General features: G+C 59.2%; 1 long non-coding RNA gene across 2 annotated transcripts in view; it reads left to right on the forward strand.

The window, feature by feature from the left end:
• Window positions 1-19,520, forward strand: part of LOC309853531 — a 168,877-nt gene that overhangs the window by 80,438 nt on the left and 68,919 nt on the right. For both annotated transcript variants that reach the window (XR_014305793.1, XR_014305794.1), the window contains exon 4: window positions 9,242-9,451. This is a non-coding gene — a long non-coding RNA (uncharacterized lncRNA). The remainder of the gene's footprint in view (window positions 1-9,241; window positions 9,452-19,520) is intronic.

A 19,520-nucleotide genomic window follows, 5' to 3' on the forward strand; every position in this document is an offset into this window, starting at 1 on the left:
TCACGCCTTCTCAGGGCTCCTGAGCTGGGCCTTGGGGGTGGGGGGCTGGGGCATCGCCTCCTGCATCCGGGCCTCGGAGCCCTGGCTCGACTCCTGCTCTCCCCCTTCCTGGCTGGGTGCTTTGGGGAAAGTTGCTCAACTTCTCTGAGCTTCCATTTCCTCGTCTGCCGCGTCCCGTCCCCACGGAGTTGTATGAAATGACACGACGTGAGCAGAGCGTCTGGCACAGACCCTGACAGACAGTAGGTTCTCACCATTGTTTTCCTATTTTTAAGCTGCATTTAAAAGATTATTCACTGAAATGTACCCTTTAAAATAGTTAATTGTGTGTTATGTGACCTTCGGCCCAATGAGAGAAAAGATTACGTACAAGAGTCTTTCTCCGGTACCGGTCCCATCACACACGCTCACACTCACGCGCGGTCATCCGCTACCACGCTGAAAACTCACAGCACCCCTGCAAAAGTGCACCGGGTCCCCAGCCTGCAGATGGGTAACCTGAGGCTCGGAGAAACAAGCCCCGAGAGGCCACGAGTTGAGCCAGCATCCGGGTCAAGGGTCGGCCTCAGTTGTGCTCGAAGTCAGAGCCACACACTGACTGCTGCAGACGGACGGCGTTCGGCTCCGTGCCCCGCATGAGTCATGGGCTCCGAGGAAGTCCCTCTCCAAGGCTGCTCACCCCTCCCCACTGACTTCGCTGCTCAAAGGAACTTCACGATGAGCTAATCCGCCACCCCATTTAAACAGAAGAGTAAACAGACCAGAGAGGTTAAGTGACTTGCCCAAGGTCACACAGCTAATTAGTACCAGACCAGACACACAGCCAAGGCTTCCTGCCTCCCCCGCCAGGGCGGCTCCTGACTCTGCACAGACATCTCCAGGGGCGCTCCGCTGCAAAGACAGGGCCCCGTGACCGCGGCGCCGGCAGGCAAGCCGGGCGTGAGGGGCTGTCGCAGGCTCGCCGGGCTTTCAGACGTCCTTAGGTGCCAGGCTCTGTCCCCGAGCAAGTCAAAATCTGACCCGCATCCCGGGTCTCTCGGAGTTCTATAAAGAGAGAAGCTGCTCTGAAACTTGGAACCCATTTCCCAATTGCCTGTGCATCAGACCAAGTTATTTTCCCCCTCGTGTGGACTGTGGGATTTTTTAAAAAGATATTTCCCATTACAAAAAATAAGTTCAAAGAGAAGGGGAAAAAAAAGGCAGTGAGGCCGTGAGCCCCCGGAGCGCGGTGGGAACGCCGAGCCGCCGGGGACAGGTTGCCCTCTGCTGGACGGCGGGGGCACAGCCGTCCGCGGCCCGCGGTTCTCCATGGGCTCGAGGACGTTTCAGAGCCGCCCCCGGTCCCCAGATTGTTGCAGATGTTGCGTGATGCGGTTGCACTGCTCACAGCTGGGTTTGCATTTCGTCCGTCACCAAGAGCTGCTCAGAACTCAGACGTGCGTTCAAGGGCGGCTCTGCCTTGTTCGTTCTTGGGTTCCCCCGCGTCTCTCCCCAGCACCCCCTCTCCGCAGGGGCGCCCACGGCAGCCGGGGCCCCAGACAACACGCAATTTAACACATTCACAGACAAAGCCGAACAGCAGCGTCCAGGTGGTTGTCAACGCCGGGAGATAAATCATGGAGGCAGGAAAGCAGCGGCAGGTGGGCCGGCCGCTCTGAGCACACACCTGAAGGCGGTGAGGGGGCGGGCGGAGCTCCAGGCCAGGAACAGCCGGTCGGAGGGAGAGCAGGAGGCCCCCGGCCCGGCTCGGAGGGACCGAGGCGAGGCAGTAGGACATGCTGTCGCCACAGCCCGGCGTCCAAGCGAGCAGGTCAGAAAACCACCCCACCCGCAGGTGACGCCTGCACTTTGAGGACCAGACCTGGGGGGGCCGCAGGGCGTGGGGGGTGCAGGAGCCGGGCTAACAGCACCTGGAGCGCGGGACCCGGGAGTCCAGCCTCTCTGGAGGCACGGCCGTGGTGGGGTCAGCCACACCCAACCCGCCGGGGGCCAGGGGCCAGGGCTTCCTGCCTGGGCGCCCATGGGGGCAGGCAGCCCTTGTGGAAAGCAGGAGTGGAGAGCACATGGCCTTCTGGAAGTTTCCAAGCACTGGAGGGCAGAGGCCAGCTTCTCTGGGTGTGCTGTGCGTGGACGCCCCGCCGGCCCCTCACCCACCCCCTTCTCACCAGGCTGGGCCTGTTGTGCTGAGCAAAGCCCTCTGGGTCCAAGGCCACTGCGGCCCCTACTTTGTTTCCTCTCAGGAAGGGGCCCTGCCTCCCTGCGGCTCAGGTCATGATGACGAATGGAGGACAGCTGACCCCTGGCCCCACGGTCAGAGGGCACGGCATGCACCCACCCCAGGCAGCATGGCCAGGGCTTGGCCCGGGACCGGTAGGCTTGCACTCGCTCGGCATATTGGCCCCTCTGAGGGGGCAGGGCAGGGTTCGACCCCATTATTAGGCTCCCCTGCAGCTGCCTTCCCCTTAAAGCAGAGCATAGCATCACCAGAGACCCGAGAACATGCAGAGTCCCAGGCCCACCATTTCCGCAACATCAGGCTGTGTCATAAACGCTCCCTGCCCCCGTGTCCCTGCCAGCTGCAGCCACCTGCTAGCATGGCTCCCGCCCCATCCCCTCTCTGCACCTGGCCTTCTGGGCTGACCACAGTTCCCGAAGTGCCCCCGACTCTGCCCCGCCCCCCCCGGCGACAATGGGACCATAATTAGCCCACACCCATCAGCACTCTGCAGCGGCCCCCAAGAGAGGAAAGCACTTCTCAAGCGCTGACGTGTGACTCTGCCGGGGAGGAAGAGGGCCCGCTGCTCTGAGACACCCTGTCTCCACCGCCTGGGGTCTGGGACGGCCCCTGGAGCAGCAGGACCGTGGGGACACGTCGTGGCCGTGGCGCTTGGGCCGTATGAGGGACAGTCTGAACATGTGCCCTGGTTCAGGGCCCTGCCTCTGGCAGGAGAGGGGCAGCCTGGCCAGCTGGGACTCGGGCATCGGAAGGCTTCCCCATGCCCAGCGCTCAGCACAGGCACAGACTTGCTGAGGGGATCTCCACCCTCCCCCACGTTAACAAGACTGCATTATGAAATTGTTCAGAGAAAATTAGTAGTAAAAGCAAACATATCCTGTATATCCATAACTTAGACTCGGCGATTAACTTTTTGCCAAGTTTTCTGCTCAGCTGATAGTCATGGGTACTGTGGAACCACTGGTATCTCACAGACATGCCGCTGGTCCTGTCTCAAATACCGTAGCAGACATCTCTAACCAGAGAAAGATCTCCTTGTAGGCGATCGCCGTGCTGTGTGCTCGCCCAGCAAAGCTAGCAGTAATTCCGTAATCGTCTTATGCCTGGTCAATACTCAGATGTCCCCATTTGTCTCCAAATGTCTTCTTGGCTGGCTTTTAAACCCGGACCCGGTGGAGGATGGAGCGTCACACGTGGCTATTGTCAGCTTTTCACTCCAGAGCGGTGTCCCCGGCTCACCCTGATCACCCCACTCCCCAGATTGCAGAGGAGACCAGGCTCCGGCGGGCAGAGTAGCCCCGTCTTCAGCTCTGGGATGAGCCAGGACCACAGTCGAGGGAACGGAGTCCTGGCGCTCATGCCACACCCGTCCTGCCTGGCGGGAAGGACCTCAACGATGCCCCCAACAGCATCCTAGACACGGGCCAGCCATACCTGGCTAAGAGGGACCTGCCTAGGACAGAGTCACAGCCGAATGGGGACAGAGTGACCCAGAGCTCTCAGCCAGAGTGGCTAGAACCCCTCCGCTGCAGGTCTGGGTTCACGCAGACGGTGGAGATGGCTTGTGTCACCCCATGGGGAACCACAGATCAAAGATGGACTTGCCCGTGGCCACCAGCAGATAGGTACTGAGTGCGCAGCTCCGTGGGACACGCGTGTTGGCCCTCTGAACCCCAACATCCCAGCCGCTGAGCCTGCAAACAGGAGGACGTCCCACCAGGCGTATGGTTTCTGGTGTTCTTCCACCCAGCTTCTCTGTCTCTGCTTCGATGGCTGTGCCGTCCACACTCTTGTGAGGCTTCAAGGGCTCCTGGAACCCCTGACTTACCGTGGGGGAGTCTGAAACCTGGCTCTGCTGTGGTTACCCCCACCCCATGCCTCCAGCAGGATCGAGCTGATGGCAGGACTTGGCTGGAAATCGCTGCTGGCCTGAGGTCTGGTCTTTCTTTCCATCCTTCTTCACCCCTACTGGCTTGCCCCATGGCCTTTACCCTCGGCTCACAAATCCTGCTTCGGGCCTGTCTGTGGGGAGCCTAGTATAAAACACTCAACTGACGACCTTCCCAAGGAGCCTTTTGAGAACCCTGACGAGATCAGCGGACTTGCTTTCCGGGGAGAACTGCTTCATATTCACATTAATTGGCATCCAGTTCTGGGTCCCCAGAAATCCATCCATACCCCCCCTTTGAGACCACGCACCGTGCCGCTCGGATCTGCTGGCTTGACGGCGGGGGCGTCGGGTGGAGGGGAACAGGCGGCACGCGGGCCCGCACTGGGGTCTCGGCCGCGCACCAGCAAGCTGAGTAGCCGAGCAGTGTCCTCCGTGCCGCAGATCTGATCATGAGCCCACCCCTGCGGGATCCTCAGGGCGACCCACTGTCAGCCATGGGTTGCACTTAGCACAGTGGGGCATGTTGTAGTCAGGAAGGTGCAAACACTACGTGACGTGGTTGTTGGTGTCCCTTTGCTGGAAGCGGCTTCTAGGGCTAACGGGTCTGCTCGTCTCGGTGGAGTAGGCTGAGCTCCCAGAAGCCCGGAGAAAGGTCTGATTCCGTTCCAAGACGCAGAGATTTGAAATCACACTCGGTAGCGACCCTCCGCACGTCCTCTCGATTTCATCTGCAGACAAGCCCCGCGGACGGTGAAGCCATCCTATGGGGCAAGCAGGTGCGGCACTGGGGGACCCGGGAGCGGCCCCCCGGGCACGCAGCTAGCAGGGCAGCGGGAAGCCAGGCCTGACGTGGTTCCCACCCCCCCACCCCCACCGAGAGCTCTGGATGTTGTTGGGAGACTCCCAGGTGCCACACGCAGTGTCGGCCTCTTCTCTGGAAAGAGCTCTTGAGCACCGGAAATCTGGGTCTGTTGTCCTAACTCCCATGTCTTCTGCTGTTCATCAACCTTGGAAAGCAGCTGCTAAAACATCGCTTCCGCCGCGTGGGTTCCCATGCAAGTGGCTCCCGGCACTGGGCGAAGCGCAGCGCCTTCCGTGGGTCACAACCTTCGCCTCTTCCTCTCCTCCCCAACGCAGGAACTGAGTGTAGTTCCTTTCTCCCCACGCCGGGTGAGAGAGGAAGCTGCTTCTGCCCACCGCAGCCTGTGCAGGCAGTCTGGGTGGGCGGCCGGCTTCCTGCTGCCCTTTGCTCCCTGTCACCCCCAGCCCATCCTCCACCAACACATGGGCCACCTTCAGTCCCATGTTCCCACTGCTCCTTCCAGGCAGCCCACCTGGATTTCACCCACTCACCAGACAGGAGCAGACAACAGTGACCAGGGTCGGCAGAGGGGTCTCCTTTGAAATGAAAGGATGGGCTTCACCCACCAAGACAGAGCCATCTGTCACTCCCCCACAGGACAGCCACCGGGGTCCCCGGCACTCAGAGACTTGGGGGTGGACGTTTTCCACGTGGCCACACCACTACTGTCTTCTCAGTGGAGAAACGCGGAGCGGAACAAAGGGAATAAGCCACCGCACTGATGTCAGCAACACAGAGGGAGCCCACGGCTGAGAAGGACTGACTTGGCCAGACTCTAGTCTAACCGCATGCCTCGTCCAATCCTTGAGTCATCCAGCTTGAATGCTCCTAGGAGTGGGGCGCTCACTCCTTTTTAAGACAAGAGATGTATCTCATGTAAGTAGATGAAGCTGGCCTCACTGGCCCTCCCTCCTTCAAACTTGTGGGACCCCACCTCCCCACCCCCCGGATAGCAAGCCAGCTGCGGCCCTGAGGCACCTGCCCTGTCCTTCCTCTGGAGTCTCCACTCAGTCTGGCGTCCACTGTCACCTGACCCCCTCTCTCTGGATGACAGAAGCCAGCGCCTTCCGGAGCGGCCTTGATGCCAGGAGTGTGTGGGCGTCCTCTTGGGCCACCAGGGGCACCGCCACGCACGCTGTTACCGTCTCTGTTGCACAGGTGAGGGCCCACGTGCCAGCGAGGGGAAGCCGTGTGTTCCAACACGTAGCCCTCAGCCCGGAAATTGTCCTGGAACTGTTTCTATGAACCCAGAAGACTTCAGAATCCCCCAGAGCCCCTGCTGAAGGGGTGTGAGCCTGGTGAGGTTGAGGGAGCCCACATGGACGGCTCCCCGTGACACGCAAGTGTGTCTGCACCTGCTCACGCCTGCCTGGGAACCGGAAAGACTCCCTGGCCTGGGAGGGGCGTTGGGGGGCCCAGAGTCAAGGGCGGTGGAGGGACAGCTCTTTTCACCTGCTCTTCCTTGTCAGTGTTCGAAATTAGCTCTGCCCTGTGCAATCATGACCTCTTGACAGTACTCTGAAAGATGGAAAAATTATGAACCTCTGGAGGGCAGAGACCATGGGACAGTCATCTGTCCCCGAGGGAGGGGAGCGTTAGCATCTGCCTGAATGGAAAAGGGCAGGAGGAGAGACAGGGAATGGCCTAAAATAGGCTCTTGGAAAATTGCAGCCAAATTTTTATTTTTATTTTGTCCGCATTTGATCACACAGCAGACATCCCGGGCCAAGCCTCTGTGGTGTAGGGAACGTATCGGAATGAGCTAGGAAAGGCCAGAGACCTCTCTGTTCCCTTTTTCCTCTGCTGCGGCCAGTCCTGTAGAGAGGCAGTGGGCACACACCTTGGGAAGGCTTCACCTTTCATGCTGACCACAGCACTCGCCTGTCAGATACCAGGTGGGGAGGAAGAGGGAGTTTCTAATTCAGGGTGTGCTCTGGCCAGAGGCCACCAGCTCCTCCCCCACCCAGCCCCGGTCCCAGGCGAGGTCTCTGGGCAGTGTCCCAGCGAATGCTGCAGGAACGGCCCAACCCGGCTGGTATTTGCCCCGGGAGTGTGTCTCCTGGCCTGGCCAGCCGCCCAGCCCGGCCCAGAGAAGGGCCTCCCACCCACGGGCCTGCCTGGGCGCCTCCCGCAGGTGCCAGCACCCTCCCCCCGACCAAGCTCATCGCCATCCCCACACCTCCAAGAATAGCAGAGGCCGCAGGTTTTCATGAGTTCTTCGTCTCTGGCAGAACTGGTGGGGGTGGGGGGCACCCAGAGGTGGGGAACCGACAGAGAACATCCCACAGCTCTCCGAATTGCCCCTATGGGGCATCTCACACATGGATGGAAGGTGTCCAGTCCCCACACTGACCCAGCTGGGGCCGCCGAGGGCAGGACCTAGCAACAGCCTTCGCAATGTCCTTGTCTTCCCCCCCAGCCAGGCCGCTGCCCAAAAGCAACCAAGGAGGGACGTCTAGCTCAGCCTGTCTACGACAGCGAGGACTGGGGAGCAGCCTACGGAAGGTGTGGTGTGGAAGTATGTCCTCTGGCTGCTGTTAAAGAGAACAAGGGAGCTACCAACTAGGAGACGGAACAGGACTCTGATTCTGTAAAACGCCGCCTGTATACAAACACATACAAGGAAATGTCTACAAGATTGTCCTGGCCCTGCTGCACAATATTTATGTATTATATATTATGGGGCTATGGCTGAAGGGTAGGGTTCCATGTACTTCGTACTTCCAGCACATTAATCAGCACATTCTAATTTTTTGTGAAGTGGTAACTGCCCTCGCCATCCTTGGGTGTGATGTGCGTACACGAAGAGAGCACTCACTCCACGGTGGGTCTCACCAGGGTCTGACATGTCCATCCGGCCGCGGAAACACCACCACAAGCAAAACCGAGAACAACCCACCACCCCAACGTGCTCCCTCAGCCCCTCTTTGGACAACCCCTGAACCCTCCCCCAACCCCACCCCCAAACAACCAAGTGTCCGCTTTCTGCTACTAAGTTAGATCTGCCTTTTCTAGACCTTTCTGTGAGTGGAGTCACACTCTACATTGTCTTGTGCGTCTGCGTTCTCTCGCCTGGCGTGATGATTCCAAGCCTGCCTTCTGCGCATCAGTAGTGGGGTTTTCCCTCTTTACAGCTGAGCAGTGTCTGCCTTGTGGGTGTGCCACCCTGTTCACACACTCGCCCCACGATGGCATCCGGCTGGCTTCCCATCTGCGGTGACAATTACAACGTTGTTGTGAGCATTCGCGTTCAAATCCATCTGTGAGCGCAGGTTTTCCTTTCTTCCGGGGAACAGGTCGAAGAGGAATTGGTGGTTCATGCAGTAAATGCATACTTGGTTCTAGGAGAAACTCTGAAACTGTCATCCAGAGTGATTGTAGAACGGTACGTCCCCACCAGCGACAAAAGTTCCTGTTGCTCTGCTCCTCACCAACACTTAGTATTGTCAGTCTCTCTGGTTTAGCCATCCTGACGGGAGGGCCTCTCGCAGTGGTTCTAATTTACGTTTCCCTGAGGACGCTTGCCGCCGAGCATCTCTAGCGTGCTTGGACACATCTTTTCATGTAAAGTACCTTCTAACATTTTTCTCATTATTTCCAGGGGACTGAGTTATTATCCAGCATGACACATTTTGGGGGTGGTGGTGCTGTTGTTGGTGTCAGTACACTGGATGACGTCCTTCGTCACATACACACACCATGAATATCTCTCCCTGAGCAGTAGCTGAGATGGGCTGGTCCATTTTCGTACAGGGTCTTTTGAGGAGCCCGAGCTTTTAAATTTGGGTTAAGTTCAATTATTGACGTTTTCCTCCTGTGGTTTAGACTGTGTTTTACTTAAGAAGTCTCTGACTATCCCAAGGTTATAAAGATTTTCTCCTACACGTTCTTCTTGGGGTTTTAGTGTTTGGGCTTGGATATTACAGTGGATGATGCATTTCAGTTTAGTTCCTACGTGGCGTGGGTTCATGTTCAAGGTGAATTTTCCTCCATCATCTACAGCATCCAGAATGGGAGCCCGTGGCCATAGGCAGGGGTTGTGCCCTCACAATGTGGCTGGTCCGAATTGAGATGTGCAGCCCAGGTGAAGCACACAACACATGTCAGGGACTTGGAAACCCCCACCCCCAAAAATGTAAAATGCCTTATTCATGATTTTATCGATTACATGTTAAAATGACAGTGTCTTAGATGTATTAAAATAGAGCTACTTATTTAAATTGATTTTGCCTATTTCCTTTTGCTTTTTCAGTTTGGCTACCAGGATCTTAAAATCACCTACGTGGCTTGCATTATGCCTCGGGGGACAGCCGTGGTCCCCGTGGACCCCCATTCCAGCACAGTCTATCAAAGACAGCTCTCTTCCCCGGCTTACCTTTGCACCGTGGTCAGGAATCGGACCGTGTGTGTGCGGCTCCCTGGACCATTCCACGGCCACACCACCCATTGAAGTCGAGGCCACGTAAGTCTTCCAATTTTATCCTTGCTTTCCAAATGTGTTTTTGTTATCTTAAGTTCTTTCCATTTCTGTGTTAATTTTCAAGTCCGCTTCTAAGGTTTTGTTGTTGTTGTTAAAGCCTGTTGAGATTTATTAAAATTACATGAAATCTATCGGCCCACTTGAGGAAGGCCGACATCTTAGAAACAGTGAATCCTCTGAGCCAAAGATGCCGTTTTAAGCGGCAATCCCTAACGGTCTGACTTACCCCTAAACAGGTTTTGTGGCTTTGATATTATTCCACGTGGTGCTTTTAGATTTTTATTTTCCATTATCGACTCTAGAAACACAACTGAATTTCTTACAAAGTAACCCAGAAGGTTGCTCTCCCACCGCATTTGCTTGCTGCTTCCAGTAGTGTTTTCGTAAGCTCCTTCGGATTTTCTATGTTCACAAGCGTGCTGTTTATGAAGAAAGACGTTTTCTTCCATCTTTCCAATCGCTCTTTGCTTGTGGGGCCTTCTCACGCCAGCTGCGTCCGCGACGCAGACAGCAGTGAGGGACGCGGTGGCGGGCGGCTCTTCCTTGGCGCTGGGCTCTGGGGCACGGTCAGCCTGTGCTGCCCATTTGTGCACGAGCCTTTGTCGGGTTCCGGAAAACTTCCTCATTTCCAGTTTGCTGAGAGTTTGCTGAGAGTTTGAATTCTTGCCATGTGTTTTCTGGTTGTACCAAGACGGCCGTATGGTTTTTCTCCCTCATTCTGTTAGTGTGGGTATCCTCGTATGTTTGGCTGGCTCCGGTCCCCCGGGGTAGGTGCTGGAGCCTAGTACCCTGGGTACCGGGTGCATCGCAGGTACCGTGTGACCGAGGGAGGCTGAGCTCTGCCATGACACGTCACCTTCAAGCCCAACCTCACAGGCGTCAGCCGAGGGCAGAGAGACACGGCCCTATCCCTCCAGAGCGCTCTCCTGCGTGCTAGGCAGGGAAGGTCCCCAGGGTGCCTGGAGCCATCTGGAGGCCTAGCCACTTCCCACATCAGCATCCGTCCGTCCTCTGTAGCGCTGCAGGGAAAGGGGCCCACGCGGAGCCATGACCGTGGAGGTCCGTCGGCACAGCTGACCACAGGAGCGTCAGACCCCGCCTGTCATCAGGTTCGCTTAATCCCCAGAAAACACTGTAATCCATGGCATCCTCTGCAGGACCAAGGACAGAAAGCGTGATTTATTGCTGCTGAAGTACATCCTTTCGTTCTTGCTCACTGCCTTGGGGAGCAGTTCCTCAAAATGTCAGCAGCTGGCTCAGGAGGAGAGGAAACGGGCAGAGCCAGGAGGACGGAGAGGGCCAGCACAGGCGCCCTGGTCCCGGGGACCTCCGCCCGGGACTGCTGCAGGCCACCCCAGGCCAGGGAGACATCTGGCCCCGAAGGCCTTGCAAGGGGGCTTGGACCCGCAGGAGGAGCGCAGGTCACCCCGCTTCCCGCCTGCCAGGGCCCAGCTGACCAGCTTTATTAGAACCGGCTGCTCGTGAGTTTCCTAGAGAAAAGGGGCTGATCTCAGCTGCCTCGCCCAGAGCACAGGACGCGCCAGCACGAGAGCCTTCGCCTTGAGCCTGGAGCCTGTCTGGCACCACCTCCCCGATCCTCTCAAATGGCCAAGAGGCCCGTTCTCCTGGGAGCCCTGTAGAGGCAGGAAACCGAGGCACAGAGTGGGCCCGACGGCTGGAGTCAGGCTGGTGCTCCGCACGCCTAGCCCTCATGGGGTGGCCGCTGGGGCTCTTGTCCCCACTTCTGCCTGGGAACGTAAGGGCCCTGAGGGTACTGCACCCCGCCACCCTCCGCAGCTGGACGAGACTGGCCAGGAGAGCCTGTTCTTTGTGGTGACTCCTTGCCTTTCGGGGTGGTGCACCCCCCTGGGAAGAGTAAGCTCCTGCCGCTGTGAGCTGCACGCTGGCTGCCTGCCGGGACGCGGCTGCTGGCTTCTGGGCGTCCCCCGTTTGGTCCCAGCAGCCATCCTTGTCTGCAGAGCACAGCTGAGGACAGGGACCCGCACTGCCAGGGGCACAGGACTGTGACCACAGCCCCGTTACCTCCCGTGGGGCGCACACACACCCGGCCCCCAGAGCAGCACAGGGACACCAAGATGTGTCTGGCCACCGCTCCTGACTACACTGTGAGCCCCTTGAGGGCGGGACCTGCTACTGCCGTATTCCCGGCCTGTCTCCCTCACGCGGCTGGACTCAGGGAACACCTGTCGTAGGAATGAATGAGTAACCAGAGTTGCCTTCATGAAGCACCTGCTCGTGGTGGGGGCCGGGGCTCCAGACCCGCCTGGGTAAGGGTGCTCCCTCCTCACAACGTGGGGGCTGCTGCGGGGCCCCTGTCCGTGGGGTTGCGAGCTATCCTGGCAGGTGGGGGCCGGGCTGAGTCACCCGGAAGACGCGATGGCTCACCTGTCTACCTCCTGGGCCCGGAAGACCAATCGTCAGGATGGGAGTCCCTGGGGCGCACAGGCTCCCCCTCCCCAGAAGTCTTCACATGGGGCCTTGGTAAGGCCTCAGGGTAGCCAGATTCTCAGGGGGTGCTGAAGGCTTCCAGAACTCGGATTCTGGGGGAAGGGGGCAGGGCCCATGTTGCCTCGTGCAGCCGAGCCTCGGGTCGCGCAGCCTGGCTTCCTGCCTTCTGAGAGTGGCCTGGCCAGGTTTGAGGGCCGGAGACAGAGATCCCGCCACCAGATGGGAGGAGGGTCAGGCAGTGCGTGGACATATTTAAATCGACCACAGATGAGGATTCCTATCGTCTCCATTTCACGGATGACACAGCCGAGGCACAGAGAAGTCAAGTGGGTGGCCCAGGGTCACACAGCGGGTTAGCGGAGGAGCCTGGATCTGAGCCCAGAGTCATGACCCCCTCCCTGTGTTACAGTTCCGGGGTTCCTGTTACTCTGACCCTCCTGCCTGGATCCCAGAGCAAAATCCTTCTAGTTAGAGCAGGAAGTTGCATTCTCTGTCCCAAGGAACCAGTATTTTCTAAGCTCCCGGGGGCCCCAGGTTAACCCATGATGATGCCAAGGAGGACACAGTCCCTGCCCTTGGGGAGCTCCAGGCCATCCCCACAACGGCAGCCCACGAGGTCTCAGACCACGGGATCGCTGGCTGCAGGGCAGAGGAGGACGGGGCTGCTGGCACCGGGGGATCCGACGGGGCTTCACCGCGGAGACATGACATCTGATAGACTCAGGTTGGGGCTCATCAAGCCGAGCTCAGCATGGCTGACATCTGGGGCCAGATACTCTTTGTCATGGGGACCGTCCTGTGCCCCATCACTGTGGAGCCACACCCCTAGCTTTGACCGGTAGGCTCCACACCGCCAATTTCTGACAATGAGCAATGTCTCCAGATAGCTGCAAACGCCCCCTGGAAGCAGAATTACCCCTCGTAGGGAAACACTGGCTTTGAGGAAGGAGCAGGAAGTTTTCCGGGTGGAAGAAGCAGGTTCAATGTGGGGCTGAGAGGTAGGCTGCAGGGCAAGCTATGAAAGTGGACAGAGAAGCTTCAGCTAGCCTGGAGAGCCTTGCCTAGCTCGTGGGGAAATTTGGACTTGGTCCTGTAGGCAGCGGGGAGCCGTGGAAGGTTATTAAGCAAGGAGTGACATGAAAGGCTTGCTGCTTAGAAAGATCACCATTAGTGGTGTGGAGAGTGGCTTGGAGGCTACTGCACTGATCCAAGCAAGAGGAGACACGCACGTACGCACGCAAGTAGGAGTGTCGCCAGGCGAGATGTGTGACGTGCTCCAGGAATTTGGGGTGAGGGGATGCTGAAGACAGGAGTACCTGCCCGTGGGTGCTCTGTGGGCACCTTGAAGAGAGCAGCCAGGAGGGAGGGGGCATCGCTCCCTGCTGGGATGCAGCAGCGCTGCGAGTGAAGCTGGCCACGGGGGGGGGGGCCACCTTCCAGACGCCCTGCTGAAGGACCCAGGCAGGGCTCTGAGGCCGCATGCCGGGAAGGACACACTCACACGTGGTTCAGGAGGGCGTGTTAGAGGACGGTGTGCAAGCGGACCGTGTGTGCACGTGCCTGTCAGGGACCCCCGGATGCCGCTCCCCGCCCCGGTGTTTACAGGTGTCTCACCCCAGGGGGCCTTGCAGGTGCCCAGAGGACAGGCCAAGAGCTGCCCTGCCCAGGGGCCACCCCGTCAGCCACAACAAGCCGAGGATCTCGAGTAGGCGCAAGTCCCGACATGGGACGCCTGGTTTCACGTGGCCAGTCGTGGGGATGTGGGCGAGTGCGGGTGACACGGGCGCAGTGTGGGGCATCTTCCGTGGCCCCTTCCACCGTCGCTCCACTCCTGTCCGCCCCTCGCCCCAGTCGGGCCGTGAGGTCCCGGGGCACACACCCAGGAACAGGCGGGGGCTCCGCGGCGGCACGCCCCACATGCCTTGCTCTGTGCCTGGCACGGAAACGGGCTCGAAGGAGATGCGTGATTCCAAGCTGCCGCCGCGCCCGTGAGACAAGTCCTGGAACTGTTCCATGAACACACCTTTAAGAGACTGGCTCCTTCCGCTGAGCTATGCGAACAGTCAGCACCTTTTTATCCGAAGAGAGAACTCTCCGCCTTTTTATCTGACTTGTGGAGACTCCGCAGGGCCTGAGATTCAAGCAGAGGGCCCACACAGACGGCGGGAGAGAAGGGACAGCCCCCAGCGCGGTCCGATGGGGCTGGAGGAGAAGCGCTGTCCCCCAGGTCGGAGCCGTCCCGGGGCTGACCTGCGCACAAGCAAACGTGGGCTGAGCCTTTGCTGCTGTTTCCTCCTGCGCATCTGTCTGCTCTGACGGGCAGTGTTCCCTGGCGGCCAGGTGCATGGTGGGTGGTGCCACAGGGCTGCCCCTGCAGCCGGGCTCGGCTAAGCATGGGGGTCTCCCTGCAGCCCACAGCCCGACACACAGAGGGGCTCCCTCCGCAGGACCAGGCGCCAGCCCCTCAGGCTCTCAGATGCACGGGGGCATGTGATGTTTTCTCTATCCCCATTTTACAGCTGAGGACACGAAGGCACAGAGAGGTTGCTGTCTCACCCAAGGTCACCCAGTTGATGAGCAGCAGGCTGGTCGCGAGTGCCTCCAGCTAGGACACCACAGAGACTCCCCCAGTTTCGGTACCCACCAGTACCTGCGGAGCAAACAGGGACACGGACAGGGCATGACGATCCCAGTGGCCAGGGCACTGCCCGTCCTCACCATCATCATCACCGGAGCCCAGCTTGAGGCGGCAAGGCTGACAGACAGCAGGGCGGGGACGGCAGCAGGCTCCCCAGTTGCCCCGGCCAGGGCCGTCTGCTCCATGCCGAGCTTTCGTGTGCCGATGTGGTCCTCCCTGAGCCTGGTCACGTGGCGAAGTCCCCTGGGCACCCCCCACCCCTCCCTCCTGGGGATCTGAGGCCTCCTCCCTCAGGGGTCCTAGGTCTCTTCCCCACAGAGCCTAGACTGGCTGTCCAGCCTCATCTCTGGCCTCTAGTGGCCTGAAGGTCAAGGCAATGCCGAGATCAAGAGCATGGGCTTGTGGGCCGTAGACAGGCTTCCCGACATCCTCTTCCCTGTCAGGATCATGGGGACAGGAACAGACCGACCTCCTAGTCATCATTTCCTTTCTCAAAACCAGCGGTGCCCACGTTCAACTCGAGGTCTGAGAGGCTCCCATGTATGAGGTCACACATGCCCCCGTTGGCCGGGTCTGGGCAGAGCAAAGTTTCCATCAGAGCCACACAAGCCACTGTAGGACCCACAGCTCACAGGGAGGAGAGGGCCACCCACCTGCCAGGCATGCCCGGGGCAGCATCAACGCAGGGTCACGGCCGCGGGCGTGCGGGGCGTGGCCATGCGCGAGAAGGTTTGGAGACTCGTCCGCACTGCTGTCGGTTCTCCAGTTCTCTGCTGCCGGCCGTGACCCACTATCTGAACATCCCGCCGCCGGCGGGTCCGTCCACCAGCATGGGACAGCTCTTCCTTCCAGTGTGGGGGTCTCATCGGCTAAGCCACCGGGCACCTTTTCATACAGGTCTCTCGGGCACATGCCCAGGAGGGTAATGACTGAATCGGCTTAGGTCCCCCCGGCAGCGTCCGAGGGCTCTAGCCTCCTGCACCGTCGCTGACCCTTGACATTCTGGTGGGTGAGCTGGGTCCCACGGTGACTTGAACTCAGTTTCCTCTGGTGCGTGCCGATGCTTGGAGGAGGCCGCGTGTTTCCTGGCCAGCGTGTGTCTTCTTTGCGGAAGTGCACTTGTGGGCCCTGATGCCACGCTCATCGTCGCTGTCTGTTTCCCTGGTTTGGGGGAGCTCCTTGTGCACCCTAGATGGGGTCCTTTATCGGATATGTGTACTTAGAATGTTTTCTCCCAGTCTGGGGCTCGCCTTTTCACTTTCTTGATGGTGTCTTTTGGTAAACAGGGGTGTTTTATTTTGATGGAGTCCCTTGCACCACCTTTGTCGTTTGGGTCCTGTCATGGAACTCTGCCCACTCGGAGGTCCTCGGAGCATGTGAATAAGCCCCGGCGGGTGCGCTGTTCCTTCCCTCTCGGCCCTGCAAGCGTCTCCCGGCTGGGAGCGTCTGTCCTGTCACCACACCAGCCCCAGCACGGCGGCCAGCACACTGTGAGGGACCCCTGGGGTCTTCCCGGCTATGTGGCTGGAGTGGTTGGGGGGTGCTCCCCAAAAGCCCGGGCTGCCCCCACTGCCTCCCACGTTGGCACTTGGGGAAGAGGACACCCCTAGACGGAGCGCCTGGGCCCTGGGGCCGGCGTGCAGAGCGGACTCACATCTGGCTGTGTCCGCTGCCCTGAGCGCATCCCTAGGGAGCCCGCTGGGACCAAGTCATCTCCCAGGCTGGTCCAGACACCAGGGCGTCCCGGAAGCTCAGATCTTCGCTGAAGAGAAGATCAAAGTCCCAGCCTGACTTCAGAGGCAGGAACTTGATTGTGGAGATAACGGGCTGTGGTGGGAGCAAGTGAGTGAGCAGAGGTCACAGGAGGGGACAGCGAGGTCCCATGAAACCCTCACCCCTCGAGCATGGGGGAGGCTCCGCCAGACCCTCACATCCTGGGGTCCTTGCTGGATTAGAAACCCGCCGCTCAGAGAATTCAAAGGGAAGACTCCCGCCCAGGTGTCCAAGACCCTGAAGGACCGGGGCCAGCCATCCAAAAGCCCCGGCTTGGGTGCAAGGACTTGGGTGAGATGCAGCTCCTGCCGCAGAGTGTGGGTGCCATCCCCGCAGGGCACCTGCACAGTAGGTCTGCCCCCACCAGGGTGCCCACATGTTCCCCAAAGACACGTTCTAAAATGTTCACTGCAGTGCAGACACCAATGGCCCTAAGCTGCAAACTGCAGATGGCCATCCACAGCGGCATCAGAAAATAAGGGGGCCTGTCCACGGGACGCAACACTGCATGTGGACATGAGCGTCCCCTCCCAACACACAGCACGCCACCCGGAAGTGCCCCCCGGGGCGTGACGCCGGGGAGGGGCAGACACGGGAGAGTAAATGCTCCGTGACTCCCGCGAAAGGACCACAGACACGGCTGGCCTCGTGGGGCTGTGAGGAGTGGGGAGCGTGACTGCCCAAGTGTGGGGGTGGGCAGAGGGGGCTGGGGCCGTCCTGATGGGGCCACGCTCGGCCCGCAGGGGGTCATCGGGGCGCCCCATATGCCATGCACTCGCCCGGTGCACGGCGAGCCTCGGTCGGGGCTCCTCTGTACATGGGGAGGGCGGCCTTGGTGGCGAGCAGCCTGGGTTTGTCCCCCACCGGCGGTCCGGCCGCTGCCCCTCAAGCCCGGCATGTTCCAGAGGGCGTCGGGCCAAGCGCGGCCTCTTCTCTGGGGCCCAGGAAAGCCAGTACCGCCGAAGGGACTAGACCCGCGGCGAGCAGGACGCGGCTGGCAGGGTCCCGATTTCCGCCCAGGACTGAGAAACAGGGACGGAGCGCCGGGGCGGAGGACAAAGCCCGGCCGTGTGAGGAGCCGCTCGCCTCTCGCTCTGAGGACAGACTATTTATTTGAACAAGAACCCACACGGCTCTCCTCTTAACCCCTCCGGAGTGTACTCAACGTTGCCAAGACTTCCATGGCTATATTAAAAGTTGCAAAGGAAAAGTCCTCTCAGGGCTGCCTGTGGGAGGCAGGGGGTCGGCAGGTCTTCAGAGCGACGAGGCAGCAGGGCCGCCGAAGCTGCCCTTGAACAAGGGATGACGGCCCCCAGAATCCCTGGAAGTGAATATGCGTCCTGACCCAGGGCCCGGTGGGGCTGCCCGCCAGCGCCTTCACGCCGCTCTACCCAAATGCCCAGCGATGGCAAAACAGAGAAGGGAACCCAAGCACACTCACGACGAACTTGAAAGTCGCCAGCCACAGACCCACAAACGTAATAGTGACCAGAAGCCAGGCACGGGGGCACCACTCTGTGGCCACAAAGCCTGGAGGGGTGGGGAGACATGGGGGCTGTGGGAACAGGGCCAAGCGGGGGGCCTTGGGGGCTGAGTCAGCTTCCGTGCCTTTGCCCGGGAGCCGGTGTCATGGGTGCGTACTCCAGGGTGAGTGTCACTGAGCGATGCCCTCTCAATGCGCCATTTTCCATGATGCAGCTACTCCGGTAAAACGTGAGTGGACATTTAAAGCACATTTAAAAATGCAGCCTGACTGAGCTGGAAAACCGCCCCTGCCTACCTTCCTGAAGGACCCTGCAGGAGCTGACGTGTCCAGGCACGGAGCAAACGGAACTCTTGGGAACATGGCCACAGTGCCTTCTGCTCGCCAGCCTGGGGCCACGCGCCCAGAGGTGGTCAGGGAAGGCGCCACAAGGCAGGAATGCTTCTAAGCAAAGCTCTGTGTCCACCCCGCCCTGTGGCACTGAGACAGGAGGTTGGCGTTGCTGCTAGCCACAGAGGCCCACAGGTTTGTGGCCAGAAGCCACTGTCCCTGATGGTCTCCTGCAGAGTCCAGGATGGAGGGGCATTGTGGCCATTTTGCAGTGTGCACACCTTCTCCTGCTTGTTCACCAAACGCTGGCTGAGGTTCTGCTGGAAGAGGTTTTGCAGATGTGAATGAAGTCCCTTACCAGTTTATTGTCAATTAATCTAAGGAAGATTACCTTGGGTGGGCCTGGCTTAATCAGTAGGTGGGTCTTCATAAAAGGGTATAGGTCCTCCCTGCCAGGGACTCTAGTCACAGGCTTTCAATTGCTCTCCTTTAGGTCTGGATCCTCCTTTCTTTGCATCTGCCCCCTGGGGACAACGCTCTTCACCCAAGCCCCTCGGGTCTCAGCCTGCCCATCCTCCATTCCCCCTCCCTGCCCACCCTGCCATCACCAGCCATGGTTGGCTCCCATATCAGTGTAAACCATTGCCTCATGATAGATCTGTCCCTCTACCTACGTGTCAGTCCCTCCGTCCATCTGTAGATCTCTAGATCACTGTCCATATGTACACTACAGAGCCCTAGATCTGCCTGCATAGCCGTGTCCTCTCCGACTGCTTTGGCTTCCCCCCGTGTCCCAGCACTGAGGCCTTTGTCCCCCACTGAAAGGTGTCAGCCCCAGCGTGACGGGTAAGCACACCCATCCCGCCACCCACCCACTTGGTAGGCGAGCATCCTAGGCCGGCTGTTCCCCCTGCGACGTCCCCGGCTCCTCTCCCGTAAGACAGGGGCGATCATACAGCACCTTCCTCACCATGACCATGAGGATTAGATGCATTAGCGCGGGTAAAGCCCCTGTGACGCTTCCCACCATGACCATGGGGACTGTGTGCCTATCAGCTGTGGTTTCCCATGAGACGGAACTGAAAGGCTCGTCTGGGTCTCTCTCCACGTCAGCGTGAGGCTGGGCTAGATCTGCCCTCCCTAAATTTAGGTCATTTGAGCGAGACTGTCACTGTTCCTGTGCCTGCATGCTACTTGTATCCTCGGCTTACCTAATCTGTTTCTTTCTTTTTTTTTTTTAAAGATTTTATTTATCTATTTGACAGACAGAGATCACAAGTAGGCAGAGAGGCAGGCAGAGAGAGAGGAGGAAGCAGGCTCCCTGCTGAGCAGAGAGCCCGATGTGGGACTCGATTCCA

This window comes from Mustela nivalis, assembly GCF_964662115.1.
Source record: "Mustela nivalis genome assembly, chromosome: 18".
Classification (NCBI taxonomy): Eukaryota; Metazoa; Chordata; class Mammalia; order Carnivora; family Mustelidae; genus Mustela; species Mustela nivalis.